Below are 11518 nucleotides of genomic sequence, written 5' to 3'. Positions count from 1 at the left end.
ACAGTAATAGTAGGAGACCTCAGTACTGCCGTATCATTCCTTGATAGGTCAACCAGGCTGAAACACAAGAATATACTAGCTCTAAAAAGAGAAATGGAAGAAAGTGGACTGGTAGGTATATATAGGGCACTCCAACCACAGAAACCTGGATACATATTCTTCTCCAATGCACATGGATCATTCTCTAGGATAGAACACATGCTGTCCCATAAAACATATCTACATAAAATCAAGAGGATAGATATTGTAAAGACAATTTTCTCAGATCACAGTGCACTTAAATTAGAAGTGAACTGCAAAGGGACACAGAATAAAAACTTCAACATCTGGAAGTTAAACAGCTCAGTATTGAACAATCAGTGGATTAAACAAAAATAAAAACCATATGATAATATCAATAGATGCAGAGAAAGCATTTGATAAAGTCCAAAACTCATTCTTGATAAAAAAAAATACTTTCATCAAGATGGGAATGGAAGGAACTTTTCTCCATATGGTCAAGGCCATCTACCACAAGGTAATGGCAAGTATTATTCTCATTGGAGATAAACTAAAAGCCTTTCCTTTAAAATCTGGTACAAGTCTCTTACTTTCTTGCTGGAAGTTCTTGCAAGAGAAAGATTAGGCAAGAGAAAGATATTAAGGGCATCCAGATAGGAAAGGAAGAAATCAAGTTCTTGATAATTGCAGATGACATGATACTATATTTAGAAAACCCTAAAGACTCCATTAAACTGTGTTCTTTACACTGACTGTATAGAAAGAGGAGGTACAGTAAACACACCCCCTATACACTTCAACCGATGCCCTTTGCCTGGTCTGTATTGTGAATTGGGGGACAAAAAAAAGACTCCACTAAAAAGCTTTCAGAGCAATAGATTCATATAGCAAATTGGCAGGCTACAATATCAACACACAAAAATCAATGGCCTTCTTGTACACCAATAATGATATGACAAAATGGACATTAAAAAATCCCATTTATATTAGTGTAAAAACTCAAATATCTTGTAGTTAACTTGACTAATGAGGTAAAGGACCTATACAAAGAAAACTACAAAAGCCTGCTTCAAGAAAAAAGAGGTCACATGAAAATGGAGACACATGCCTGCTCATGGATTGGGAGAATTAACATCATTAAAATGACAACATTCCCCAAAGCATTGTACAGATTTAATGCAATCCCTCTAAAGATACCCATGACATTATTCAAAGAAGTGGATGAAACAGTCCTGAAATTCATTTGGAACAATAAATGCCCACGAATAACTAGAGCAACCCTTGGGAAAATGAATATGGAGGCATCACTTTTCTCAACTTTAAATTGTAGTACAAATCTATAGTCATTAAAACAGCATGGTACTGGAATAAAGACAAACCCTCAGATCAGTGGAATTGACTTGAGTATTCAGAGAATATTCCTTAGATATGTCATCAATTAATTTTTAATAAAGGGGCAATAAATGTAAAATGGAGCAAGAAAAGCCTCTTCAACAAGTTGTATTGGGACAACTGGTCAGCCACCTGCAAAAATGTGAACTCGGACCTCCATCTAACACCATCTACAAAGGTCAAATTCAAATGGACTAAAGATCTTGATATCAGACCTGGAACCATAAGGTATGAAGAATAACACGTATGTAAAATACTCCATGATATTGACACAAAAGGCATCTTTAAGGCAGAAACAGCACTATCCAAAGAAGTGGAAGCAGAGATATACTGATTGGATATATTAAACCAAGTAGCTTCTACACCTCAAAAGAAATACAAAAGGATACAAAAGCCACCCACAGAATGGGAGAAAATATACACCCAATACCCATCAGATAAGGGGCTAATATCTAAAATATACAAGATACTGACAGAACTTAAGAAAAAAATCTAACTCCATCAAAAAATAGAGAGAATAAATGAACAATTTCTCAAAGAAGAAATACAAATGGCCAAAAAAAGCACATGAATAAATGCTCCAATTCACTAATCATCAGGGAGATGCAAATCAAAACAACAATGAGGTACCATCTTACACCACAGAGACTGGCACACATCACAAAGAACAAGAACAATAATAAGTGCTGGGTGGTATGTGGAAATAAAGGAACTCTCACTCACTGCTGGTGGGAATGCCATCTAGTCCAGCCTTTATAGAAAACAATATGGAGATTTCTCAAAAGTCTGGAAATTGAGCTTCCATATGATCCAGCTATACCACTCCTAGGAATATACACTAGGAACACAAAAACACAATACAAAAATGCATTACTCACATCTATATTCGTTGCAGCACTATTTACAATACTCAAACTTTGGAAACAACCGAAATGCCCTTCAATAGATGAATGGCTAAAGAAATTGTGGTATATATTCACAATGTAATATTATGAGTTCATCAGGAGAGACGAAGTCATGAAATGCCTGTCTCGAATATAGGCAGGGTGTGGGGAATGATGGATATAGGGGGTATTGGTAGTGAAAGGTTGCACTGGTGAAGGGGGGTGTTCTTTTTGTGACTGAAACCCAATTACAATTATGTATTTAATTATGGTGCTTAAAAATAAAAAATAATAAAAGAAAAAAGTTAATCAGAATGAAAAAAATACAGAAAGGTGAAGTAGATATTCTAAGCCTTCATTCTTAAAATTTTTGTACCTGTGGGAATTGGATGGGAACATAAAAGATAATTTCTTTTTTTTTTTTTTTTTGGTTTTTTGGGCCACACCCATTTGATGCTCAGGGGTTACTCCTGGCTAAGTGCTCAGAAATTGCCCCTGGCTTGGGGGGACCATACAGGACGCTGGGGGGATCGAACATTGGTCCTTCCTTGGCTAGCGCTTGCAAAGCAGACACCTTACCTCTAGCGCCACCTCGCCGGCCCCAAGATTATTTCTAACACCAGAATTTCTTTAAAATCTGACAAAAATGTTCTCCTTGTTAAAGCATCAGTACATGCTGTGCTAGTTAGGAATTGTAATGTACTAGCTGAGAATTGTAATTTTATAATATTGAATTTAATTAATTAATTTAAATATATTGGCATTGTTTTTTCATTGTCTTTTTTTTGTTTGTATTTTGTTTTTTGAGTCACAGCTGGAGGAACTCAGGGATTAATTACACCTGCTAGGTGCTCAGAAATCACTCCTGGCAGGTTCAGGCACCATATGGATGCTGGAGATCAAACGTAGGTTGGCTGTGTGCAGGGCAAACATCCTACTTGCTGTACTATCATTCCAGCCCCTTATTTTTCTTTTTTTTTGTCAGTATTCAAAATAATTTCTCATTTCCTGAGTCCATAGACATAAAAAAGTTAGAGTGTCCTAGACTATTTTAGAATTGTTTCTTTAATACAAATGTTTACAGTGTTCAAACAATTTCTAGGGTAGAGGTTCAAAAACTTAAAATATTTTAATGTAAACAAATTATATATATATATGAGGGAGAAAGGAGATAGTGCTGAAAAAAATTCAGGTTCTTCTCACAGTGGATAGCATACCCCCAAGATAGAATTTCAGGGCCAAGCAGTAGGGTGTCTGCCTTGCAAGTGCTAACCTAGGACGAACCACAGTTCAATCCCCTGGCTTCCCATATGGTCCCGCAAGCCAAGAACAATTTCTGAGCACATAGCCAGGAGTAGCCCCTGAATGTAACCGGGTGTGGCCCAAAAAGTAAAAAAAGAAAAGAAAAAAGGAAAGAAAAGAAAATGAACTTCAATATATTGTTCTTGGGCATTAGAGTTTCATTGGAGTTTAGTAGCATTAGCAAAGTTAAGAAAACTGTTCAAAATGCAAATTCTGTGCTGTGCCTTCTGATTAAGACATACTTTATCAGAAAACTTGAGGGTAAGTGATTTTGATATAACCTCAGTGTTTGTCAGAGTCATTAATTCAATGTGAGTATTTGTATTATATACATCTGGACTCAAATTTTACTTCTATCATTTCCACTCTTCTTAACATTGAGTTGGTTTTCTTATTCAATAAGATGGGTTATTATTGGTCTTTTTTTATGGCCTGCTACATATACTGTAGAGCTAAAGTTGATATTTATATGGTATTTAAATAAAATATCAAGCTTCTTACCCCCTAATTTTTAACTTAATACCATGCTTTACCAAGTTGTTTATAATATAGTCACTTCAGACCTTAAATGTGCAAACACCAACCCCACCACAAGTATGATCTTCCCTTCACCAGTGTCCCCAATCTCCTACTCACCACCATAGTCTGCCTCCATGTAGGCACAAACAAATTCACTTCATATTTCTTGTTATAGCACAAAGGCAAATAGAATTACCAAGAATTAGATCAACAAGAAACATTGAAATGATGGCTATATTTTCCCATTGTGTTACTGTAGTCAGCATCTAAGGATTTACTAGGCTGCACTTAAACTGAGCTGCCTGTGTTACTGTTTAATCTCACTGGCCTTCGTAGATTACTATGTACATTTCCCATCAGAGTTCCTGTGATACACCTGGGCTCACAGCACTATAAACTATTGAGGTGTTGTGTGGCCACAAGCAGATGCACAGTCCAGGATTTAGAGATCTAACACAAATTTGGTGGCATGAAAGTTTGATATGTTTAATTTACAAAGTTAAATCTTTTCTGTAGGAGAATTATATTATGGCAATATACTGCTGTAATTAATGCAGGAAAAGGAATCCCTTCATTTCGAGAATGCCCCAGGGGTAGTATCCTGGTCTGGGATACCTGTGAAGTATCAGTAGCCATTATCTTCTTTTGGAGCTAGGTGAAGGAGCCAGGCTGATTTTCTGCCAGGAAGATGGCAGGTATGGAAGGGACTGCTACGTTTTCAGATGGCAGGATGTATATTTAAAGGGATTGTGTAGGAGGGGGGTCTGAGCCCAATCTACTTCCAAAAGGAAAGACCAAGTGTTTTCAGCCCTTAGTCTAATCTCACCTTAGAGGATTTAGCTATTCATATTGATTTCAGTTCTTGAGCTGGGCTGTTAATACCAAGTTTTTTAAAAGGACTTTAAAAAGATATCTACACCAATCTCATGCGATGTGGCTTACATATAAAGGCAAAAAAAAAAGGCTAAATTATTTGCCAAATATATACAGCTAGTAATAGGTACAAGCAGATTTGAACCAATCAGAATCCAGAGTCGTTTGCTTGGGCATTTGTCATGCCTGGCACACAGTAGGGTCTAAAATATTTCATTGTTTTGCCTATTTCATCCTCCTGGGAGGCAACTGTAATTAATTAAAGATAATTCATTAACTGCTAATTCAGCCTGGTTAAATTAATAGGAAAATATTTAACTTTAATTGAGTGTAAATCAAAAATTAAATCAATGAAGGTTCAAATTAATGCTTACCAATATAAGTATCCCTGTGCATTTGAGAGAGCTAGTATAAAGATCCCAGTGGTCTTGACTGATTCTTTTATTTTACCTTTGATCTTAATGTGAAAGAATTAATTTGCAGTTTGATTAGAGGTTTAAAAAAATTCAAAGAACTTTTGTTTATATATGTTTGGCTAGTTGCTTATTAATGATTAAAAAAGGAAGTAGTAAAGTTGTTTGCTAAAGACCATGCCTGACCAAAGCCCATCATTCAGGAACAGCAACTTGTGAGAACACTTCAGGACTAGGGCAAATGCTTTGGGAAAGCATTCCCAAGATTATTTGGGTCCAAGATGTATGGAACCACTGCCCTCAAGATGCCCATCAGGCTGTCCCTCTCACAGATGTCAGTACAAGACAATCCCTTGGTGCAGGCATTTCTTATCTACTCAATTCTCCTGATAGTAGGCAGATTTCTGCATCTGTTTCCTCTTCCCAATTGCCTTCATAATTTACTCCCCTCTCACTTCATTTGCTCCCCTCTCCACTTTTGATTAACCTCAACAAACCTAGCTACATGGACCTCGTGATGTAGATCATGGCCAGTAGAATATAAAAACCTGAAGCCACACAATAAAATTGCTATTGACTATCAGTCAATAGTTCAGGCTGTTGATCATCAGTCAGTTCAGCTCATTCTTGAGGTTCCACACACCGGATAACTGTATTATTGGTCAATGAAACACTTATTAAAAACTTACATTAATATAGGTGTTCTTAAGAAAAATTCCAATGTTTCAAAAAGAAAAAAAACATAAGAATAATGATATTTTCCTAATTTATTGCAAATCTCTTTTAATTCCAGGCATTTTAGAAAAAAATTAGATTTTTCTATTTGCTTTGCCTTCAGGCTGTTGCAGTGACATATACCAAGTGGTCTCCAGAAAATCCCCCTGTGTATTTAAGTAACAAATACTATTTTCTTCTACTTTTTAAGATTATTATAGTTTCTAACTATAAAAATGACCAATAATACAATAAAGGATAGTTTTACCTCATAAGTTCTCTGAAAAGATTTTTAGACTGTCAGGAGTATTAGTTTATGCTTTGAGATAAAAACATAGTGGTGGTGAATAACTGCATGCAAATTTACCATTAATACAGAATAGTCAACACTCTTTTGTTTTGCTCTTAATAAAAAATTTGGGGCACTAGTTTATCAGTTCAGTACAAACTAAAGTAAATCCATTTACATAAAACTATGCTAGGAACCCCAAAGCATAAGATACACAGTATTGTAGCACAGTTGTAAATATAAATAAACTTTACTTTGATTCACTTGCATTGACCTTGCTGCCCAAATTAACCTAACATCGATGAGAAAGAAAGATAATGAAAAAGACTAGGTGAAATTTCAGCCCTTTATTCTACCTTCAAATTGTGTGCATGCATGTTTGTACATGTACTCAGTACCTATCCATAAGTGTTTGAGTACCTAAGATACGCTGTGTCCACTACATATACTTTATATTATAAAAGCCTTAGTATCCTAATTCTTACTTAACAATGTGCATTTGAAAGTGTTTTAGAAAGATCTGAAGCTTAGATTAATTCTAATGATTATTATATAGGCATCAATATTTTTGTAAAACAATGAATTTATAGCTCTTTGAAACTGTTGGAAATTACATTTTAGTAAACAAACTGGTATAAACTCAGGATGGCATGTCTGCCTCCAACATTTACTCTATATCCAAGCAGCAGATTAAAAGTAGTGATGAAAAAAAAAGTAGTGATGATTTTATTTTCTATAACAAGAAGCTTTACTTTTAAGAAATTAAAACAATTTTTTAATAAATTCTCTACAACATATCTTCTATTTCTTATGTTAAGCTAAACTCCATAGTTAACATGTAAACTTGTCTTTCAGTTTTTATATTCTTAAGAAACATAAAACACAATTCCCAATATGAATTCAGAAGACCAAATTATTCATATTATGATATCTCAATTCAACTTCAATGCCACAGCTGAGTCTGGTAAAATCACAATAGGTTTAGCAGGATGACTCATGCCAGAAGTGGCACATAAAATGTATACACTGAACATAATATTTATAATAGTATAGATTGTTTAGCATGTTTGGTAGGTATTTTATAAGCACATCTGAAATTTTATATCATCTTAAACAGATGGGATATAAACGGTAATAGGAGTTGTTAATTTCTTTTATTATTCAGCGGAGAAAAGAGTAATAATGTTAGGGAAAAACTATTGAGGCTAAAAATCTGTATAAAATCTTTTAAAACTCATTTTAAAATCTTGGAGAAAAAAAAAGAAATATAAAGTAACTTGAAATGTTTCAACATCTGTTACCAGTAATAGAAAACTAGGGGAGAAAAAAAAAACAAAACCAAGAAAACTCTGTTACTATTAGGTAAGAAAAAAAATTTTCTGGCTAACACTCATCTCCCTAATTTTTGTGATGCTAAGCACAAGTATTTGCTGAATAGATAAAGTGGAAGAAAAAATTTAAAATGGAAGTATGAAAGTTCAAGTCTCAAATATTGGTTTCAGTTGAGAGCAGTTCTTTACGTACACAGTCTCTTTTGTTAAGAGGTAATTTTGAGACAGCCTCGGTTGCTGCCTTAATTCTGCCCAAACCTCTGAGGAAACATTCATTCTCTTGCCTTTGCTCAGTGGAGATCAAGCCTTAACCCTTCTCCTGACTTTTACTACTTATGATTTCATGATACTATAAGTAAGACTAGTTCTAGCTGTGTGCACAGCTCCCTGTTTTAATCTTCTTGCAAACAGTGTGGACACACCATCCTCAAACTGATGAGGGCTTTTTTTTGTTGTTGACTCCACCTGCCCTAGCACAGCCTTATAATAAGACCCATTATTTTTTGACCCCACTTAATGTTCTATACTCATCTTTGTCTAGTGCTATTGCATTTTCCTTCAACCACCTTGCTCTTTTATACTGAATAGCTTTACATTTTTCTTTGCTGGTACAAACCCTTCTCTATTCTAAAGATATGTCCTTCTCTAAGAATCACCTCCTCTGGAAAAGTATCACCATATTTCTTAGGTTTTTCAGAGATTTTTTTTTCCCTATCACTACTCGTGTGTGAAGTGGGGGAGGGGGCAGGTACTCCCAATGGTGTTGAGGGATTATTCATATTTCTGTAGTCTAGGATCACTTGTGGAAGGTTTTGGATATCATAATGGATGCTAGGATCAAACTCAGATTAGCTGTATGCAAGGCAAATGCCCTGCCTACTGTATCATCACTCTAATCCCTCTTTTACTACTCTTTTTTTTGTTGTTTGTTTGTTTTAGGGTCACACCTGGTGGTACTCAGGACTTACTTTTGACTCTGTACATAGAAATTACTCCTGGGAATGCTTGTGGGATGTTGGGAATGGAACTTAAATGAGCTAAATGTAAGACAACTTCCCTACCTGCTGTGCTATTGCCCCACCCCTCTGTCACTACTCTTGACAATACCACTCTATCCACAACTTTATGGAATGCCTACCATTTTGTTAAAACCTAATAAGCCAATGATATTGTATTTTTGTTTGTTTAGACATCTGTTGATTGGAAGTGCACAATTCAAAGCCAAAAGTGGTTAGACCTCTTCTTCAAAAGGAGTTCAGCATTTATAGAGAAAATGTAGATGCAAAGTAAGCTATTTAAAAAAAAGAATTTTAGACACTGTAATTTATAATATTGATAATGGGAGGATTTTATGCATAAAACATTACAATACCATACCCTTTATGTAAAAGTAATCAATTATTGATTGGCTAAAATTTAAAACCCAGTTAATTATTACTGGTTTCAATTTTATAAACTCTAGACATTTACAGGGTTCATGTAGGTTTGCTCATAATTCTTTCAAGACTTAAGACTCTAAAACTTAGCAACAGATTTTCTAATTTGACAATTTCCTCTGGATGGTGGACTCTGAACAGAATTTTATGTTTTATAAAGGACATCTCTCTTCCTTCCTTCCTTCCTTCCTTCCTTCCTTCCTTCCTTCCTTCCTTCCTTCCTTCCTTCCTTCCTTCCTTCCTTCCTTCCTTCCTTCCTTCCTTCCTTCATTTTTGGGTCACATTCAGTGGTGGTCAGGGATGTACTTTTAGCAGTGCTCAGGGAACCATATGTAGTATCTGGGATTGAACTAAAATCAGCTACATTCAGTGTAAGTGCCTTGCCTGCTACACTATATCGCTGGCCCAGAGGGCACTTTCTTGATAAGGAAATATTTTTGGATAACTGGTGAGAGGTGACAGACATGGAAGCTCATCATCCTGAAACACAAAAATGATGTAAATACCAAACAAGATTAGTTGAAGTGGTGGTGTTGGGTCAATGATGTCCTAAGTACTGAAGGCAGAAACTCAGATAAAAATAAAAAAAGGTTTAAAAGAATGTGTGATAAACACAGAAGGGGAAATTCCACAAGAAGAGGAGGCTAAGGACATGTGAAGAGAGGGACCTATTTGCTATTTTCTTGTCTAAAGGACAATCTGATAGAGGTCTTTTGAATTAGAAGGGTAGAGCTGAATTTATAAATTGTGCTTAAATTTACTAAGTGCTTTGGATAGACCTGGAAAAAAGGTAATGTCATTTCAGGGAAAGGTGATAGGAACAGATAACTCTAATGTAATTTTTCATCTTCACCAAGAGAACAAAACCCAGGAGACTTATTGAGTACAGATGGAGAGATACTTTGTCCCCTCCATGGAAATTCTTTAACTTGGTCAGTCATTTGTGTCTGACACATGCTGCCTTTTTAGTCCAAGAGGATGTCTACTTGTCATTGGAGTCATGAAAAAAACAAAGAGCCTGCACTCTTCTACAGATTTGACATTACTTTGCTGCTTCCAAACTCTCAGAAATGGCTAGTCAGTTCATTGGATATTAGGTTTGTCACGTCTTTCAATTTATCTAGGCTTTCTAGTCCACCTTCCCAGTTTGGGACCTCCTGTAGCAAGGCTATGTGATACCCAACTCTACTGTAAGAACCAAAGCCCCCTAACCATAGAACCAAGGTGGTCCTAAGCCCCCAGTAAAGCCACTGTAAAAATATTTTTTTTCATTTTATAACCTCCCCATAGACAGAGGATGTTAGATCAAAGATAAAACCCCAAAATATATCATGTAAAGGGCAGGACTCTCCCTATTTAGCTGAAATAGAGGAATTAGGTGGGTCTGAATGTTCCAGCAGATAGGGTCCCCCCTAACACAAAGTTGAGTCAGCAATAAGTTGAGACATCACCTTGAGTATAGAGTGATTTCTGATGTGATTTCTGTTCAAGTGGATGAAATGCTTGCATTATTGTATTAACCAATGACGTGTTTGAGTTTGTTGAAGTCTGTAAACTCTATATAAAATATTTGCAGATATAACTCAGGGTGTCAAGACTCCCTTGGTTGGATGAAACTTGGATCTCTACTAGTCAAATAAACTCCCTTTTGCCCCTTGAATTATCAGAGGTGGTCTCTGACTTTTCAGCTCTGGCTTGGGTATCAACTAACACTAACACATCAGCACCTGACAGAACTAGGCTGTTAGGAACTACGTGTGCCAAATAAGTTGCTCCTCAAACCAAGAAATCTTCTGGAAGAGGAGGCATTGGAAGAAAACTGCAAAGAAGAATGAAGCACTAACGATGTACTAATCATCTCAAGTCTTAATTGGGGAAAGGTTTTGCCCTCTCATTATGCAATGTGGGTGGTGGCTTTATTTGTCTATGTATGTGGCTGATTATTATTATCTTTACCTCTCCTTGTGTATATAGTTGATATGGGCACTGAAAAAACGAAAAACACGATTCACACAGGGGAAATACCAAACAGATAAAATATAATCTAGTTATATTTATCCAGTTAATGGGATTCTACTTAACAAGGATGAAAAGTGAGAGCATGAGAACAGCTCAATCAACACTGGGGGGATGGGAGTAAGCTGACCTCTGCCTATGTGAGAAGCTCCCCTAGCAGCTAAGGGGATAGAGACAGGTTTTTGCCCATAGTCCTCTTTCTTATCCAGACCATAATGAAGCTCAGAGGAACTCAGCTCCACACAACCAATTGAGCTGTGCCTCTCCCACTACTAATTCCTGCGAATCTAGAAAAGGTAGCTGGGGAAACAATTAGAGAAGAAAAAATTTTTTTCTGAGTCGAACTGCC

At 36.0% G+C, this 11518-nt stretch overlaps 1 non-coding gene across 1 annotated transcript; it reads left to right on the top strand.

Annotated features, from left to right (window-relative positions):
• The first annotated feature begins 711 nt into the window (after positions 1-711).
• Positions 712-844, top strand: LOC126002712 (small nucleolar RNA SNORA51). The gene has a single exon (XR_007493380.1). It is a non-coding gene; the product is annotated as a small nucleolar RNA SNORA51 (small nucleolar RNA).
• The last annotated feature ends 10674 nt before the right edge of the window (positions 845-11518 follow it).

Source organism: Suncus etruscus, chromosome 2 (assembly GCF_024139225.1).
Source record: "Suncus etruscus isolate mSunEtr1 chromosome 2, mSunEtr1.pri.cur, whole genome shotgun sequence".
NCBI lineage: Eukaryota > Metazoa > Chordata > Mammalia > Eulipotyphla > Soricidae > Suncus > Suncus etruscus.
Note: the sequence above shows the minus strand (reverse complement) of the source record. Positions and strands in the feature narration are given on the sequence as shown.